Source organism: Bactrocera dorsalis, chromosome 1, assembly GCF_023373825.1.
Source record: "Bactrocera dorsalis isolate Fly_Bdor chromosome 1, ASM2337382v1, whole genome shotgun sequence".
Taxonomy (NCBI): domain Eukaryota; kingdom Metazoa; phylum Arthropoda; class Insecta; order Diptera; family Tephritidae; genus Bactrocera; species Bactrocera dorsalis.
In genome coordinates, this window is record NC_064303.1 from 92296617 (window position 1) to 92316276 (window position 19660).

A 19660-nucleotide genomic window follows, 5' to 3' on the forward strand; every position below is an offset into this window, starting at 1 on the left:
CGAACAGTCATTATCTCCGTCCTGCTATATATTGCAGAGTCATGGACGATGGGTCAACGCAGTCGAAGGAACGATATATACAACGACATTGGCATAGTTAAGCGAATTAACACGTTCCCTGTCCCCATACAAAAATTAATTTTTAACTATACACGTGTAACACTTATTTTGAAATTATATTGCTGTAGGCGTTTTTAGCGGTTATCGATGTATTTTTGAACTATTCCACACATCTTGACAGCAATATAACGGTAAAAAAAAATTTGTATCAGCTATGATACTCGAACGTGTCACTACGAAGTTGAATTGCATACGCTCTATTTATCATATATGACAGGGATATCATATATCATATGTATCATATATGATACTTGGACGCTGTACACATGGTACAAGAAAATAATTTTGTAACACATGTGATACATTGGACAGGGAACCTGTTAAGAGACAGCAGATACGTTGGCCAGGTCATGTCATCCAAATACATGAAAACACTTCCGCTCTGAGAGTATTCGATGTAGTATCCGTCGGTGAAAGCATAGAAGGAGAAAGACTTTCACTTCGTGGAAAGTACCAACTGTAGGAGGATCTGGCTACACTTGGAATCTCCATTTGGGGCTAAACAGCGAAAAGGAAGAACGACAAAAATGATGAAAAAGCCCTTAAGAAATATGCCTGATCGCTAAAAATTATATGACAATAAGGCTATCAATGAAGATTTCTGCACAGTAGTAGGGCTTAGGGTATCCCCTTTGCCTGATAACTAACCAAAGAGTGTCAAACCTAACTGTCAAACACCTATGTACCTGTATATTGCTTTTAAGAACTGGTTTTACAGTAAAATAATACACATACACATAACCTAAAAAGCACCCTATAATTCGAGGAAATTATCTACATATTCGTCAAGGAAATTACATATCTGAATCGCAGATTGGACAACATTATTCTTCTGGATATGTAATGGTTGAAAAATAATAATAATTAATGCGGAAAGCCATAACTACACATATACATACATACATACATACGTATTACATTGGGGTAAACAATGCAATTAAGCACCAACTATTATGGAGCGCATTTTTCCACAACATGAGGCAATTTCAATTACGCCACAATGCGTATATCCTTATATACCATAACATATATGTAAGTAAGTATGTATAAAATACATATTCACAACTGCAAGAGTGGGGAGTGGGTTATAGCCATAAGGTTTCTGTGTATCCTATAGACCTTCTTGCACGAGTCGAAAGTAAATGATGAAGAAAAATTATCATGTCAGCGATTTTGTATGATTTAGCCGGCGGTACAACAATGCTTATAGCCTGCCATATCTACAGCTTGACTGCCATCCAGCACGTTAACTAGCCGAAGGCTCTAACTACTCCCTTATTGAAGATAAAAGAACACGATACCATTATCCCGCACCACAACGACCAACGACGAGTCCCTTGCAAACGAAGAAGAAGAAGAATTGTAAAAGCGAAGGAAAAACGCTGTATGCAGATATAACTGTATACATATGGTAGGTAAGCCAGTGCCAGCATAATAATGGCGCGCTGTAAAACTGCCTACGAGAGAGGAACAAAGCACTGCAGCAAATGCCGCAAGCGAAGCATAACTAAGCGGCGTCCAACACATTTCTGTCAAATCGCCATCATCGTAATCATTTTCTCATTCTTCTTAAATGGCCAATTCAGGCCGGGAGCGTGATGAAATGGAAAATATCGAAATAAAAGAACTAGCGTCTAGTGGTTTTGAATAAGATGGCCGGGCCGCTAATAAAGTGATAATACGCCGACTTCCAATGTGGGAAATCACATAAGTATGTGTATGTAAATATGTCTATACGATTGCCATTGAATGTTTGTTTTTGTATGCGCTATAAATCGTAGGCAGATTTCAAGATATCGAGCTCCATAGGGAGCAAGTTTTTTATGCCCAAAGGCGTTTGTGGTGATAGTAAATCAAATTGGAATTTGTTACATTTAAGAGTTGATGAAAGTTATTATGGTTATTGTGGTGAGATTTCTGATTCTTCGGCGTAAGGGGTTTAGGAAACTGACCACAGTAGTTAGTAAAACCATACGCTGGCATATATAGATCCTTCTCTGCCATATATAGATCGGTTAAAGCCAGAACTAACGAGTAAAGCACCAGAAGTAGTCGTTAGATCTCTGCCATGAAATCAACGGAAGAAAGTAATGATGAAAATGATAATGAAATTGTCGAACTTTTATGGAAAATATAAACAAAAAGCCAGTAGCCCTTCTTTCGTTCACCCAATTCAGGTATTCCTCTGCTAAGCACACTCTAACGGACAGTACAGGAAACTGTTTTAATCCCTACATAACCTTTAGAGTCTCATGCGACAGTTTCCGACTTAAAACTCAAGGGCTCCTCGGGCTATGTATCTGTCTCACGTCTCCACTTGCCAGCAGTTCTGGAATCAAGACACAGGTACTCCGCTGGCTATGTAGCTGTAAAGTTACTTAAAGACAAACGGATAATGTGTACTGCTTTAAAAATCTCACAGACGTTAAATAAAAATGGAAGTAAAGGGCCTTGTAGCAATTTGTAGACGAGAGGTTCTTTATTTCACGACCTATTGGCAACTTTCGAAACGTACAAACATTCTCCTTCGAATCAATGTTGATTGAGTTTTTAACGTCCAAATTGGGACGTTCCCCCGAAAATAAATCTAAAGAACTGAACAAATAAAAAATAATCTAAATCTGCATATATGCTCTTGATCCCATTCTCATATCAATTTTGCCATTCCTAATTTGCTGAGTATATTTTTGGAGTTGTTTAATGTTTAAAGGATTCCAAGCCCACTTAATTACTAGAGAACTACCTACTAGTTTGCATTTTAGATTCTTTGGAAACTATAAAGCCGACCTGTTAGTGAGGTTGGGCATCAAAACCCTAACATCGGACTGCAAAAGTGTTGGATCTACGTTGTCATCTTGAGTTCTAGCACTGGATCTATGGACTTAGCTTACGCTTAGCAGGCGTTGGTCGGCGACCAGCTCTTGTGAGAGATCTTTTTGACCTATAGTAGCGCACAGGAGATATTCTGACCTACTTGTCTTTTACAAAGTTCATCTGGTTGCAAACGTAGAGCTTCTTACTGAACTTAGGCATTCTTGCGGTAAGGCAAAAAATCTTGTCGGACGCTAATTGTCAAAGTTGTAAAGGGAAACGTGTGAGTGGGTGAAGTGGAAACATCCAGACACTATTTCCAATATTTTCCAGCCTTTGCATGACTAAGTTTGAGGCATTTTGGCAGTCTTACCTTCAGCGAACCAGGAGACATAACCGAAACTGACTTTAGTCGTCTCTAAAATTGTGATAGGCTCAAAGCGCTTCTTCGATTTTTGAGGGTTTTATGATCTAGTATATAGAAGCCTTAGGTAACACAACCGACCTGCGTATGAAGCTGTACAAGTGAGATCGTTATAAGTTTTGATCTCATAACCTAAACTAACCTATTGGTTGAGGTAATAATTTTTTCTAATCGGTTTTATTGCTTGGGAAAGTCCAAATAGGCTGGTATTTTTTACGGGTTATACATAACCAAATTCTTTAGTTGAAATATTTCTTGTTGTAAGCCGTAAGCACTGTTTCAATTGGACTTACGAGAGAAGTCGTGTGTGTATCCAAATAAAAAGCGTACCTTGCGTAGAAAACTAGAATTTTACAGGGAATACGTTTCACTTTTGGACCTTAACTCTCTTCTTTCCTTCCACTTAACAGTGCAAAGTAGTTACTATCCAAACTATGGGTGGCCAACAAACTGAACTCCGAAGCCATATGACAACAACTTCAATACATATAAAAATCGTTTTCATAATGACAGAAAATGACAACAAAGCAATATTAATTTGTTGTAAAATCTTTATGTTTTCGGAAACAATCGGAGCCGTTTGATATTTTTTTGAGCCAAACAGACCAAATTGTGCTATGGTGTGAGCACCTTATCCAAACCAGAATTAGAATAAAATAGCTTTGAAATACGATTTTTGGTAGTAATACGACACTAGCGCCATCTAGCGTCCTTAGGTGTATATGGAGAAATATCTCTTGAGTTTTCATTAAGTTCTTTTTAAATTTTCATCAAAATGAACTTAGCGATTGAGTAGTCTATAAAGTATAAAGTCTGATAAATTTAACCCGGACTGCTCCGTTTAAAGGCAAAACATTGCATGATGGTGGTGAAGTCAACGAAAACTTGCTGCTTGTGTACCATCCAACCATCTTGGTTGAGGAGCATTACACCGAAAAAGTTAAAATAATAGAGCATGAAAATCGTCGCATTGACATCGGAGAGATACTAGAACATCTCTAGATATCTTATAGATCGACTAACCATTTTAGTTAATGCTTTGGGTAGTTTACATAGTTTTGGTTACTGTTTTGGATATGAAGCGATTTTTTTATTTTGCAAAAACGACGTCGATAGAGACCACAATAGAGAGCTGGGTATTCTACATTCATCAAACACATCTTTACTGGTGACGAGATGCGATCCTGTGATGAAGTGTATGAAAAATTGGATTAAACTTTGGGCCCTATATTGACTCAGAGCCCGTTTTAAAGATGATCCTGATCTAAACAAGCTCACGTATACTCAAAAAAGAACTTAGAATGCGCTGTGTTCAATACACATCGAATACATTCCAATTTTGGATTGAATTTTTGGATGATAAGGTCATGTTTTTACTTTAATTACCAGATCAGTTCAATGAATTTATTCCCTACAAGTGTGTGGAATGTAACTGTTGCAGGCGTTCAATGCTTTTCCGGTCTTCCATATATACAAAGAGTTATCCGTGTTATAAAAACTATTCATATGTACATGTATGTATGTCGATATATATAATATATACAGACATCTTTTGATTACTGTATGTCACAGTCCTGCTGTCCAAATATTTTACAATATTGTTGACTCTAAGCGACAAGGAAGTCATTTGACCCATATTTTGATGTGGTCAACCGCTTTCTACTTTACACTTATGCATACACATACACTAAATATACTTATAAATGCTTGTTTCCATGATGTCTGTCATATCGCATGTTTCTCTAATGTAACTTTGTTTGTTGTTGTTCTTTCATTGATGTTTATGCATTTTGTTTCTTTCAAAATTTTGTAGCACGAGCCAGCATACCACTTTTTTAAGGGGATCATGCACGCATAAAATTGCATTGCCAGCTTCACTACTTAACTGTATACAGACTGGTGCGAAATGGTTGCAAAAAGGATGAGTCAGAGAAATTTAAATTTCAAACTTTTAAGTAGCGGACTTAAAAAACACAAAAGTGACTGGCATTTACAAATTTAATAAAACACTTTTATTATAAAAAGTGCACTATTAGCCCTGAAAATATAAAAACCTAACCTCTTCTAATGCCTGAGACATGCCACGTCTTCTCCTTAGCTTTTGAGCGCTCACAAACAGCACTGCTTTTCTGCAGGCTGTCTTACATACAAGATAGGGTTTTCAACGTCTCGTGTTATTTTGTACACAAACATGCTTGCATATGTCTGTATGTCTGTGTGTCTACACTTGTAGTTGTGCATTGCACATTGTGCAACAGTCGAGTGCACTTTGCCATATAAGTCATATGCTTGTCAAACGTCACCAATAAGAGGCGCATGGTTTTGTGCGAAAGCATTTGTTTACTTATAATACATACTTACATATACCGCATACACTTATGAATAAAAGTATACGTCATTTTGTTTCTAAAGTGTTTGAGGGCTTTGTGGTAGCTCAACAGTTTTTATACCCATGCACTATACTGCAGGGTAAGCTTAATGTCCGCACTGGTAATCTAGGGAATATTGTTGCCGTAGTAAAATTGTATATATGAAAATATATGAAAGTTTTGTTTTCAAACATTTTATTACAAATCTTTATTATCGCCTTAAAAAGAGGCTCCTGAGCCTATATAGGCCTGCCAAAGTTGAAATTTTCAATACACTTCACCACTGAACCGCCTCTCGTCTCCAGTAATATTGCGTTTGATGAATGTAGGGCACCCAGCTCTCTTTTTTGGCCTCTATTGACGTCGTCCTGATAAAATAAAGCTTCCTGATAAAATACAGCTTCATACCCAAAACTTTAACCAAAATGGTTAGCCGATCCATAAGAAGTCTTGAAATCCTCTCCGCTGTCAATACGACGATTTCCAAGAGCTACTATATTTCTCTAAATTTTTCGGTGTTATCCTCATCAACAAAGGTGGTTGGACGGTACGTGAGAAGCAAGTTTTCGTTGACTTCACGACCTACACGCAATGTTTTGCCTTCAAACGGACCAGTCCGGTAGTCCGGGTTAAATTTAAACAGAGTTTATACTTTATAGATTCCTGAATCACTAAGTTCTTTTTAAGGAAAATTTCAAAAGAACTTTGCGAAAAGGAATACAAGCTAGTGTCAGAAGACCCTTTTATTCTAATACGAAATCTAAATTGTTTATCCATATAAATTTAAGCCCGCTAGATGGCGATTGTGTCGGAATACTAGCCAAATCATATTTCTATACCACTTTTTCTAATTCGAAATCTGAATTCAACGAAATTAAAATTCAACGAAAAAATACTCCTTAGATGGAACCTGATCCAAGTTATGACGAAAAATATTATTTATGAGCCGACATTGTTCAGCTTGTCGCTACTACCAAAAATCGGCTCGGAACCTGAGTCGAGTTATTCCCAAACGTAATACTTAGAGCCCTTAATCGACAAAATACTGAACAAAATGGGACTGACTAAAACAACATACAATGTTCGTATAGAAATCCACTAAGATCATAAGGTCCTTTTGTAAACTCTTTAGATACATGATATCTTCTTCTTTCTTTCTTCTTCATTTTATATCCGAAACATGTCATAAATGTTTGAGAAATTTTGTAAATTTATGATGGAGTAAGAGTTTTGCCCAATCTAGATCGGTCAAGAACATGATCAGGTGATAAAACAGGTTCAAATAGTTCAACTGAGCCAAATGCACAAAATTTCAAGATTTGACAGGATGATTTCATATGCAGATATTAATCAACAATCGTACTATATAATATTTCAACAGCCTTTGAGCTCTGCCTACTAAATCCGAGAACTGTAGAAAATCGGTATGATTAAGAACTCAGATCATTTCATACTCCATCAACAGACTTTGAGCTCCCAACCTACGAAATCGGAGAACTGAAAAGAAATCGAAATGTTTAACGGCTCAGAGCATTCCATACTCCGTCAACAGACTTTGAGCTCTACCTACTAAATCCGAGAATTGTAGAAAGATCGGTATGATTAAGAACTCAGATTATTCCATACTCCATCAACAGACTTTGAGCTCCCAACCTACGAAATCGGAGAACTGAAGAGAAATCGAAATGTTTAACAGCTCAGAGCATTCCATACTCAGTCAACAGACTTTGAGCTCCCAACCTACTAAATCCGAGAACCGTAGAAAGATCGGTATGATTGAGAACTCAGATCATTCCATACTCCATCAACAGACTTTGAGCTCCCAACCTACGAAATCGGAGAACTGAAGAGAAATCGAAATGGTTAACAGCTCAGATCATTCCATACTCCATCAACAGAATTTGAGCTCCCAACCTACGAAATCCGAGAACTGCAGAGAAATCGAAATGGTTAACAGCTCAGATCATTCCATATTTTAAAGTTATTTATACAAGAAAGGAACAAAATGAAGGGTTTCTTATTGGAATTACGGATTTATGGCGCGCCTTAGATGACATTTTGTCATGAGAGATACTTATACTTAGAAAACACTTCCAATAAAGTAAGTGTCTTAAAAAAACTTAGATGGAGATGTGTTCTAACAGCATCGTCTCTAGACAGCATAAATACATTCATAAAACTTTAACTTTAATCTGATTTTAGTCGTATCTTTGGTTCTATTTTCTATCTAGCTATAAACCTTTGAAGAGAACCCCTCAAAAACTTAACGGCATTTGTTGCACTGGGTAGAGGAGAAAAGCAATTTCGCTCCTTACACAGAGCTAAATGTAATATAAGGTCTTCCGCGTTGGCACATTAAGCGCTCCGTTAAACACATACACACATATCATCTACATATGTACATATAATGTTTATGTGTTTAAAATGAGTTTTTATTATTTCAACATAAAAAGTTCATTTTTCTGTTTTATGTATCCTTTTTGCTTGGCTTTTTAGTAATGCACCATATGTATCATGAACATTTATGTTTATATGTATTTATATGAGCATACATTTGTATGTATATAGACAAACTTTAAAGTATATAAGCTTGTAACTGTAAAAACATGACATAACTTTGCTTTGTGTGTAGGAAAGCAAAGGAAAGTGTAGCCAGCAACAAATATTCTAAAAGTCCCGACCTGTTTATTAGCTTTGCAGGTGCGGGTATGTATAAGCACACGAACATAGTACAATCGTGTCTAGTGTACTCTAAGGGAGAAAGTGGCTTAGATAAATCAGCTAAAGTTATTATTTGCTAAAATGCCTACTATTAATGGATTTATGTAGTTAGAGGAAAATAGGCAGATATAAACTCAGCTGGGTCTTCTAATGAGATACACTAAAACATTATACAAATAAGTAAGATGGAAATAACTCCGTTATCGAACGAATGTATTATACCTCCACAACATTTTTTTTTATAAAATTGTCCTTTAGTACCCAATTAGTTTTTTTTGTTTTAATATTTGCTGTACGAGGTATGACAATTAAGTAATGAGACTGAGACTGAGAAAACCGTATATTTGAAAATTATTCTACAACTCTGCGATCCCCTTCAAAGTAGGCCCCTTGGGCAGCAATACAGCGATTCCAGCGCGTTTTCCATGCTTCGTAACATTTCTGGAACGCTTCGACTGGGATGTCCGCCAGTACCCTCGTCACGGCCGTCTGGATGTCCGTGATCGACTCAAAATGGGTTTCTTTGACCACCGATTATGTTTTAGGAAACAAAAAAAAGTCACAGGGTGACATGTCGGGCGAATAAGGTGGCTGTTGCAACACGGCGATCCCTTTAGAGGCCAAATACTGGGACGCGCTGAGGGCGGTGTGGCACGGCGCGTTGTAGTGATGACGGATCTAGTTACGAGCGATGTCTGGGCGCACCCTGTTGACTCGTTTTCGCAATCTTTCGGGTACTTGGCAATAGTAGACTTGATTCACAGTTTTCCCCGGTGGAACGAATTCTTTGTGGACGATTCCAGGGCTATCAAAAAACGCAATAATCATCGTTTTCACCTTTTACTTGCTCATGCGAGCATTTTTCGGGCGGGGGGCCTTCTTTAACTCTTTGTGCCATCGAAAAACCTGGGCACGACTAAGAGCATTATCACCATACACTCTTACAATTGTAGCGTACGTTTCCGAAGCTGTTTCGTCCAATCTGGCGCAAAATTTTATCACGACGCGTTGCTTTTGATTTCGTTTTTCCATTTTCGTGACGAGCACTACAAGCACACGTCTACTCAACTTGACGCAGCAGGCGAACTAAACAAACTAAAGCGATAATACATATGTCAATAGAGAGGGGAGGGATGCCGAAAAAAGAGAAAGGGAATTTCAAGGTCACAGGTTTACCACAAGCGCGGCAATAAAATCAATCTCATTACTTAATTGTCAAACCTCGTATAGTACACCATGTCGTATGCGCAACACAAAATGAATCCTTCATTTGTATGAATGCTGCGGTCACTTTTTGTATAAATTGAACTGCGTATAACTTTTAAAATAATATTTTTTTATAACAAAAATCATTAAAACGTCTATTGTAAAGCAGAAAACTTTGAACTGAACACCTTTTTTAAGGTGTTAAGTGTACTTTCTTCTCAAAAAATCCCATGTTCTTTATATGGGCAAAGTAAAATGATTTAGGCACGCTTCAAATTAAGACAAAACTGAATCTTTAGGGAGCGTCTGCAAAATATAATCGACTTGGCTTGAGAAATAAAGACACCCTTATATAGATATAATAATTGTCTTTCAGGAATGAATTAACAAAATCTGTACATATACATACAATATATAGTTCAGTATATACATATTCAGATTGTAATACAAACAAAATCACTGTAAAAGTTTTTAACTGTTACACTTTGACAACAACTATTTGTTGTTGTTGTGGTGTATCCGCATATGTAAATGCCGGCTTAAGTGCGTTCTTCGATAAAATATACAAAGCGGCAAACATTACATGATACACACAAACGTCCACACGTACAAGTAAAGGTGACACACACGATATATGTACCACCAACTACCGAACTAATGCTTATATGTGTATATGTGTGTACAACAAAATAAATGTATGCATGTATAAGTACCAAAGTGAGTAGGTAAAAAAAAGAGCGAACGCAGCGCTTTTACCACTTCAAAATAACCACCAACTTTCCAACTAATGCTTCTAATGTACTCGTATGTATAACGGTATAAAAATCACGGCGACATGTTTGTGTGTTCTTTGGACGACGGGTGTGCATTTTTTAGCAATAACCTCAACACTTCGATTTGCATATTTTCAAACGACAAACGTTTGGATACTAAAGAGTTTTATGGTTTTTGATCCGAATTAGCAATTCAATTTTATTTCGAAACTAATTCGGATTGCGGCACTTTAATAAGTTTATCAAAGTGTCACAAGCCAAAAATAATTTAAGAGTTAAGAGAGTTAAGATTGTCTTAAGAAAGTCTTACAGATACAAAAAAGAATCAATATCAATGTAAAATACTTTCGGTCGAAAAAGTGGAATCTGCTTTGATCGCTACTAAAACAAATATCGTGTGATCCCCATGGAGATTCACTACTTTTTTACGGAAAACAAGACAGAAACTTAAAATTTAAAGGTGAATGTTTATTACCATTCAAAAGAACATTCCTTGACATTTACTTTTTGAAGATTATAACTTTGAGATATTGGCCACGACTACGTCTTAGATGGTCTATCCGTTGAGTCCAAATTTCGATGACTCGTTCGAGCATTTCCACTGCGACACTTGTGATGTTTTGCTTCTAGGCGTGATTCGAAGCGGGATTGTCCGCATTGACTTTAGATGGGAAAAAGTTCAACGTTGTGGTATCACACGATCTTGGTGACTAATCGACCAGAGCAAAACGTAAAATTGTCTGCTCACCGAAGTGTTCTCTCAATAAATCCATAGATTGATGCATATTTGTGTGTTTTAACGGAAACAAGTTGCGATGCTTAAAATTAACCAAAACATTACGCATATATTTCTTCATTTTTAACGCTTAAAACTAAAATTCAATTAATGCTTAAAATTAATAAACAATGGTAACGCTTAGGGAACACAAATTTCTAATTTTAATCACTTCTTCATTGAGATCCACAAAACTTAAAATTAAAAAAAAGGTTTATTTTTGGTTTCAATCTTAATCGCTAAAACTTTTATAAAATGAATTTAAAAAAAATAAGCTTTCAACTAATAATATTTCCAGCTAAAGAAAAAGAACGCTCAGCGACTGCGCTGCTGGCAGGAACCAACCGGTATGACCAAAATGATTGTGATCGATCGGAATGCAAGCAGCATTCTCGAACATTCTTTGCTGCTCACACAAGGCTTTCGATCGAGAAAAATCATGACGAAACAAGCAAACAGTGATTGAAACTGATTGTTCGCTTCGAGCACGCTCGCTTACGATCATTCATTTTGTTGAAGCAAATTTTTTCCGTCACAAAAAATCTGAGTCAATGATCGGGTACGATTGAAAAAATTGCGATCGTTGCAGCTCTCTGATATGTAAGTCTGTCGAATATTATCCAATAATGAATTCTGGGTCTCAAAATGGTTGATGCTATTGCGTATAGTATACTCAGTAGGCTGATTATATTGCCATAAGTTGAGCGAAGTGCGCGACACAGATTCTTTACAGAACGTGAATTTTCCTAATATATCCTCCGTCAATCAAATTATGCTCTTCGTCCTTGATTTGTAAAACATACAAGCAGCGGTGTAATCAGTTCAACTGTGGTCGCAGGTCTGGTTTGGTTGAGAAAGGTTCCTTGAAAACAACAAGACTCTCATACTAGATATCACAAACTATATGAAGTACTGGGTACAAAAACTGTCGCCGTGATGGCTGCGCCGTGAGACCTTTCCTTTTAACCCAGTTGAAGAACAATCCTTACTATGTCGTTTAGTGATCGTTGACGACACGTGGATCTATCAGTACACATCACAGACAGTCTTTTAGTGTATTTTAGTGATCGCCAACAAAATCTGGATCTACCAGTACACATCAGAGACGAAGGAATAGCCTAGAAAACTACTGTTTAAGAGCAGTCCTAAAAAGTTTCTGCGTCGTTTCCTGACCGCCTATGGTTAACATGGTTACACCAGTACAAGATACCAAGAAATAATATAAAACAAAAAACTTAACGCAGCGAACCAGCTCCGCAGAAAGCGAAGACTTTCCAATCGACTGGAAAGAACTTTTCTTGGATTCACAAAGTCTACATCGATTACCTGGAGAAATGCAAAAGGCTTACATGGCTCGACTATTTTGAATTATTGAATTGTTTTCTACAATGGTCCTATTTTATGTACAAACACGCGATCATTGAGCATGATAATTCCACTGCTCTTGCCAATTTGTCTGAATTTGACTACACACTGCTGCCACATTCACCATTTCTTCCAAGTTTATTGCATATGATTTTTTTTGCTTCTAAATATGAAAAAACTTACTACAGTAAGGGTAAAACGGCTTAAAGAAATTGAAGCATTGTTGGGTCAAATAAATCGAAGTAAAACTTTTTGCAACAATTGTGGTCGTATGACAGCGACGACGCACCGAATATTCTCTTCCAAGACGTCAGTCGTCTTAGACCCACTTGCGCAGCCAAGCGCTTTCACATAACCCCACAAAAAAAGAGTTGTGTTGTTTTCATTGCGGGTGTTTTCTTACGTGGCGGGTCCCAAACCTAGCGCACCCACCAGGAGAGGGATGATTCGTCTTTTCACTTTAGCTCGCCTTTAAACAGTTGTTTTTTGGCTACCCAGAGGGTATGTACTTGGTCTAGGCCGGAAATCGTGAGCTGCTTGAGCCCTGTATAAAAGAATCACTTCCGGCCACTCCCAAGTGAATGGCGCTTAGAGAACTTTCCTCAAAAGTTTTCTTCGATAAATGGATTGTTTCGTTGGCTGTATGGCATGTAGTGCCATCTAGTTTGAATCAGAGATCATCCGCACCAACATCATACAATTCAAAAATGCAGAAAAATCCATGATTTTTGCATTGCTCCGGAGTAAGTCTGTTGAATATAAAATGGCAAATCGCCACAGTATGAATCAAGTAACAGTTCTCAAAAAGACCAACTCCGAAAATAGTATGACCATTGAAATTTATTGGTGAAATATTGAAAAGCAGACGTTTAAAAAACATAGGATAGTAATAAGTACTATCTTCCATTTACTCAAAAATCTTCGCTCATAATATTTTAAGCAATAGTCACTTGCTTTGACTATAATATACCCGTAGAAGATGCACAAACTAGCCCATAAACATTTGTAAATATTACATGAACCCTAAATTCATATTGCAATTTTCATTAAATAAGAAACTTCACTGCAACTATATGAAGCCCTATGGCATGGGAAGACTATGGCGCCTGAATGAGTTGTAAATTATCACATTCTCATAATTTTAGTATGCACAAGCGCAACAAATTAATTTCCCTTGTGTGTAAAGTGTTAAGGGGTTAGTGAGAGTAAATTTCAACTCTAAAGCTGCAAAGTAGAAAGGTTGACAACGGTGATAAAATTATAAGTTTACTTCGTGTTGTAAAAACATAAAATGTACGAAGATGCTGAGGAATTTATAATTGAACGGTTATGAATTCTTAATTATAATTTTTAGCTGGAGTGTCTTTGCTCAGCAACATTTATATATTTCATGAATAAAGATACTTATAATATGAAGCTAACACCTTGACAGATTTTTTTGATGTGCTTCTTTGCCAATTAGTGTTATGCTTCTTGATGAGATATAAGGGTTAATATAATTTGAAGCTGACGAAATACATTAAAAATATTTAATATGTGTACCGAGGGGTAAATAGTGTTAGATTCACGGTATCGTAAAATGAATTTGTGTATATATACAACATAAGATATACATATATAAATAACAGTTAAACTTATATACGTATAAGATGCTTTTCCGAATATCTGCTCTGTTTGGAGATGGACCTCTCTACATTATCTGATAAATCAAAATAGTTACAAATATAAAACGTCTTTAAGCGTCTGATAGCTGTTATTAGAATTGTTCTTATGGCAGAAAATATGAAAAAATGTTATTAAAAATTGAAATACTTTAATAGAAATATCTTATGAAATTTAAATTACCAAATTTCTTTTCAAATAAAACTCCAAAAACAGAATGAGACGAGGTGAGTTCAGAATATAAAAAAAATCGGGTTAGGAGAGTCCAATTATCAATCTTTTTTACCATTCGTCCAGATCGGCCTAAGTATTATCTTATACATTTTTCAATTTATTCTTCAACAGAGACGAAATCCTGGCCTAAGGAGCCAGTATAACTGCGCCAACCTTAATATTAGCTGACTTCTCTTTATTTTTATGTGATCTTTCCAAGTTATCAATTGTACGAGGCTTGACAATTAAGTAATAAGACTGATTTTATTGCCGCGCTTGTGGTAAACCTGTGACCTTGAAATTCCCTTTCTCTTTTTTCGGCATCCCTCCCCACTCCTTTGACATATGTATCATCGCTTTAGCTTGTTTAGTTCGCCTGCTGTGTCAAGTTGAGTAGACGTGTGTTTGTAGTGCTCGTCACGAAAATGGAAAAACGAAATCAAGAGCAACGCGTCGCGATAAAATTTTGCGCCAGATTGGGCGAAACAGCTTCGAAAACGTACGCTAAAATTATAAGAGTGTATGGTGATAGTGCTCTTCGTCGTGCCCAGGCTCACAATGGTTGTCTCCGCGCGCCCCTCGCGGGGCCTTTTTTGATAGCCGTGGAATCGTCCACAACGAATTCGTTCCACCGGGGAAAACTGTGAATCAAGTCTAATTTTGCCAAGTACTCGAAAGATTGCGAAAACGAGTCATCAGCGTGCGTCCAGACATCGCTCGTAACAGGATCCTTCATCACGACAACGCGCCATGTCACAGCGTGTGCCAATATTTGGCCTCTAAAGGGATCGCCGTGTTGCAGCAGCCGCTTTATTCGCCCGACATGTCACACTGTGACATTTTTATTTCCTAAAACAAAATCGGTGGTCAAAGGAACACATTTTGAGTCGATTACGGACATCTAGGCGGCCGTCACGAGGGTATTCGTGGACCTCGCAGTCGAAGCGTTCCAGAAATGTTACGAAGCATAGAAAACGCGCTGGAATCGCTGTATAGCTGCTCAAGGGGACTAAATTGAAGGGATGGCAGAGTTGTAGAATAATTTTCAAATATACGGTTTTTATGGAATCAGTCTCATTACTTAATTGTCATACCTCGTACTCCCCAAATATTTTGCGCATGTGTTTGTTGGTAACAACTGACCATATAAAGCCACTTGAGGGCGACTTTTGTGCTTGAGGGTATATGCCACCTGTACGGACTTTTCGGTATTGATAGCAATGCTTCATTCCATCTGCAGTTTTATGGATAAAGGTTTCCACTCGATGCTGGCAGTGCAGTGTCATCGGCATAAGTTGCTGTCATGATGAAGACGGAGTTGACCACTGGAAGGACTGCTGTATAAAGAATATACATATGTAGAGCACAGCAAGCCTGTACATACAGGTCTCAAATCAGACTCAGCATTACGGAATCTAACCTACAACGTCCGATTGTGCACCTAAGACTTTATCAGCAAATAATTTGAATAATAGACCAGACTTTGTCAAATGCTTGGCGGACATCGGTATAATGCCTATACCGTGTGGAAAAAGTAGTTTCGAGAAAAACGCGTTTAAAAAATTCGATACGGCCGAACCGGGCTAGGTACTGTGTCACTAAAGAAACTGTAGCTCTTAAAATAATTTTAATTTTTAAAAATCCTTTGGACGATATGTTTTTAAGGATCTAGACTTTAAATATATGAAAAAAATGAAGTATTGTATGTACATATATGAATATGTACGATAAAGGATCAAAATCTAAATAATTTCAAATTTAAAAATTAAATGTTGAACAAGTTAATAGTTGCGCAAATAAAAAAAGGTAAAACTTTTCTTTGTACAACAATAACAATCCAACAGTAATGTTCCCCTTCACTTTGTACGAAATGGCGGCCATAATTAAATCAACCGTTATGACTTGTAAAATAACGGCTATGTTAATTAAGTTATCAAATGGTTTGGCGCGTTCAAAATGCTATAAAAGTAAATAAAATTTGCAAACAAATGCAAATGCAAATTAGAAATGAAAGGGCACAAACGAAAGTGCAAGCGAGTTGCAACACACCGCACTGCCTGTGCGCCACCAACACGCATACGGCGTCGTTGCAAGCGCCACACCTCAGACGCAACAATAGCAGCATAACCATTGACGAGGACACCTACGCATCAAATTGGTTTTGTTTTTGCTTTAGTTTTTGTTGTTTTGCGCCCCTATCTAACGATGACAGATAAATTGGCGAGAAGGGATTACGCGACACAAAAGGGTATTTTAATTGAGTTAAACTCTTCGAAAAGGCACGGAACTTAAACAAACACTTTGTTGCTGGTTAACAGGCACATTCTACATACATATAACTGCACTAAAATGTTAAAAAGGCTTAAGTTGATTTTATATTTTTGTGAGAGTTTGTGACATTTTGTGCAAATTATTCGAGATTAAAGATTGTTTTTGGTTTATAATAGATGCCTTGTGTTGCAAATTACATTAAAAAAATTTTAATTAGGAAAATAAAAAAAAAATTTAAAAAATTAAAAAAATTTTAATCTAAAATATTTTTAAAAACTTTTTAAACTTTTTAACATTTTTTTAAATTAAAAAAATAGTTAAAACAAAAATTTAAAAAATTAAAAAAAAAATATTTTTTAATTAAAAAAAAATTAAAAAAAAAATAATTTAAAAAATTAACTTAAAAAAAAATTTAAAAATTTAAAAAAATTGGAAAAAATTTTAAATTAAAGAAATTAAAATTAAATATTTGAGAAAATTAAATAAAATTTGTTTATAAATATGCTAAATTTTTTACTAGCACTCAAACTGCTTAACGCAATTTAAGTCGCGTTAAGCTTTTTTTAACATTTTATTACAGTTATGTCTTGCTTTCTGCTGTTTGGCAGTCAAAAGAAAAGTTGTGACTTTGAAATTACCTTCTAGTTGAATGTTAAACAGTGCTGTGGCTCATCAAAAAACTACATTGACACGCGCTTAGTTGACATATTTACAAAAATTATGTTTTTATATATATTTTTTTGTTATTTCTACGCCGACTGCCATGTCATATTAAGTTAAAGCGAGCATTAGCGCAACCTTAAAGTCTGCACTTACGCACATTTGTTGCACGAAAATTTGTTGTATTTTTTAAATTTATTTTTGTTGTTGTAGTTGTTATTTTTGTTGTTGTAATAGTTATGTATGGTTTGTTGTTTTATTTTTTGTTGTTGTTTTCGCTATTTTTGTTGTTGTAGTTGTTGTTTTAGCTGTTATTTTTGTTGTTGTTGTTGTAGCATTACCGATTTAACATACACTGATAGGCAATTCCGCACACGCGCGTTTCATTTCTTTTGCTGCTTGCCACATTTTTTCAAGGACTTTGTCACAAAACGGTGTGGACGGTTGACGGAAGATGCCATGGCCATTATATGTACTACACGTACTCGTAGCTGCCATCACTTCATCTTTCTTTTGTTTTGGTTTGTCGGTCACAATTTATGTACGCGATGATTAGGCTAACATGTTTGTGCATGAATATGTAAACCGTTATTACAGCGAATCCGGACAAAAATAACCACTCGACAAATCCCTCATACAAATATCTCTCTATATAAGTATGTACGGCTGTGTGTATATGTGTGTGTGATATTTAACTGATAGTCAAGAGCATATGCGTTTGTCTTTAACACTGCATATAACGGTCCTAAGCTCTAATTAGTTTCACTTCAACTGTTTCAGCAGTATTTCCGTACACATAAATATGTAGTATGTTTGTTTGTTTGTAGGCGTGCATGCGTGTGCAGAGTTATATTTAAAAGCATCAAAGCTTAAACTCTAATATACAAAATTAAATTTTCCACACACACACTCTCACTGGTGTTGCAAGATAACACCAGAGTTGGCTTTGAAAACGCTGCCGCTTTACTCCGAGCACGTCCACTTCGCTTCGTTTGCCGTCACAGACTGAAAATTCGTGCACGAGAGCGCCGTTGATGTAGCGTCAAGCGGCGAAGTGCAAGCGTGTAGACAGTGAACGAACGAATGTTACGTATACGCCCCGTCCACCACTAGCAACAGAGTTACGTATACGCAACGGTTGATATGCGCGTGCCGGTTTATCAGTTAGCATAAACTTGCCGCTACTGAAGTATTGTGAAAATCACGAGAGCGAAATGAGAATATTATGGTGTGGTAAATCAAGAAAAAACAAACAAATTTCTGCATACATATATAAATATGTGTGTGTGTGTTTGAGGTTTTAGCTATATTTATTGGAGTTATACAAATATTGCTAGAAGTATAGCAGAAGTGGAAAAGTGGGTGCATATTTATAAAGGGTGTTTTTTAGGTAAATATAATAGAATATTATTAATCTTAAAAGGATGACTTAGATACATAAATATGTATGGAATAAGCCATATTTTCTCATAAATGCTACTGTAGAATGGACAGCTTCAAATATCTTTAAAAAAAATTGTTCAAAAAACATTTAATTTTTCTATATTACCGCTTTAATATATCTAAAAGGAGCAAGAAAACTCAGAGCTTCAACGTAAAGTTTGTCGTTTTGCTGTAGTACATACTCAGAACGTTTTGCGATATTTATGTTGTTTATAGTAACTTAAAATATTCATATCATCGAAACGTGAACCTTTTCGAGCGATTATTTTTGACAACTTTTGACGTGGGTTAACTTATCAAAAAAGCAGAGAGACCAGTAAAGATACCTAGGCTTCCTTTTATATTTCGGCAATCAGAAAACTCAGAACATTTGTTTACAGTAACTTAAATATTCATCTCGATTATGTTTTACAACTTTCGACATGGATTAACACATACAAAAAAAACAGGGAAACCACTGAAGATACCCAGGTTGCCTTTTATATTTCTGGATTTAGCAACACTAGTGTTGCAATCAGAAAACTCAGAACTTTTTGACGAACGAGCGCTATTTTTATTGTTTACACTAACTTAAAATATTCATCTCGTACAACCGCGAACATTTTCGAGCGATTATTTTGACAATTTTCGACGGGGATTAACTCATCAAGAGTGCATACATGAACTTAATTTTTTTTTGAAGATGAGGTTCCATCAAGAGACGGTGTCTAACGATGGTATGGAGATTTCAATCGAGGTCTTAGATCACTCCAAAACGAATTTAGGAAAGATAGTTTAAAATCGGTTGTTGTACCGGAAAATATTTATGCTACTTATCGTGAGATTGAGAATATTATGGGCATTGGTG

General features: G+C 36.3%; 1 protein-coding gene across 1 annotated transcript in view; it reads right to left on the minus strand.

The window, feature by feature from the left end:
• Nucleotides 1-18382, minus strand: part of LOC105223512 (probable G-protein coupled receptor CG31760) — a 34414-nt gene extending 16032 nt beyond the window's left edge. Inside the window, exon 1 of the mRNA XM_049446809.1 lies at nucleotides 17349-18382. The gene's annotated coding sequence lies outside the window, so the exon portion shown is untranslated. The remainder of the gene's footprint in view (nucleotides 1-17348) is intronic.
• Nucleotides 18383-19660: the final 1278 nt, after the last annotated feature.